We start from the raw sequence: 769 nt of genomic DNA on the forward strand, positions 1-769 counted from the left end.
TATTGGCATTAAGTATTACAAGCTCAGTAACACATCAGGACACATAAGATGTTACTCAAAACAGGTGGAAGTGTACAACCATAATCCTTCCTGCCGATAAATTCCATGATAACACTACAGATTAATCCATTTGCCCCCATATTACAGGTATGGAGATAGTTTTGAACACTAGTATCTCAGCTCATAGGAAAGGTACAAAGTTCAGTAGCTGGTAATGCTGCTATATCCCAATTACTTTGCCACGTAGTTGATTGGTGGTTAATGCACCATGACTGATAGTCTTAATGAATACCAAATAACAAAGTTGTGGATGGTCAACGTAAATATCTGGATATATATTTTGTGCACCGTTCCCAGAGGCACTGCAATACTGGGTCGATGCGTGGAGTGGACGGAGCAAGCCCCTATTCCATCTCCCTGTTCCAAAATTCAATTTAATATATGGTCCCTAGTTAAGGGACGTATCAGATTATTAAACTGATAAGAACAGATACTACACTTGATCTTAGCCAAAAGGCCGAGAAGCGATGCAGCTAAAGCTGTATCCAAGGATAGTTTGTCTTAAATGCCGCAACGCTCATCATGGTTACTCCATCCAGGTAATTGCGGTATATCCGAAACTTATATGAGAAGGTACTGATTATAGTGTGCATCTTCAAGGTCGATGTCTACCATAAAGTATCCTTGGATCCATGGTAGTAGTTACAAATCCCATGAATGGGTATACCTGGTGAAATACTCAAGTGGTTTATCAACGATGGTGCGACAT

General features: G+C 40.2%; 1 non-coding gene across 1 annotated transcript; it reads right to left on the minus strand.

The window, feature by feature from the left end:
- Positions 1-337: 337 nt before the first annotated feature.
- On the minus strand, positions 338-529 carry LOC116980198. The gene has a single exon (XR_004413890.1). It is a non-coding gene; the product is annotated as a U2 spliceosomal RNA (small nuclear RNA).
- Positions 530-769: the final 240 nt, after the last annotated feature.

This window comes from Amblyraja radiata, chromosome 13, assembly GCF_010909765.2.
Source record: "Amblyraja radiata isolate CabotCenter1 chromosome 13, sAmbRad1.1.pri, whole genome shotgun sequence".
NCBI lineage: Eukaryota > Metazoa > Chordata > Chondrichthyes > Rajiformes > Rajidae > Amblyraja > Amblyraja radiata.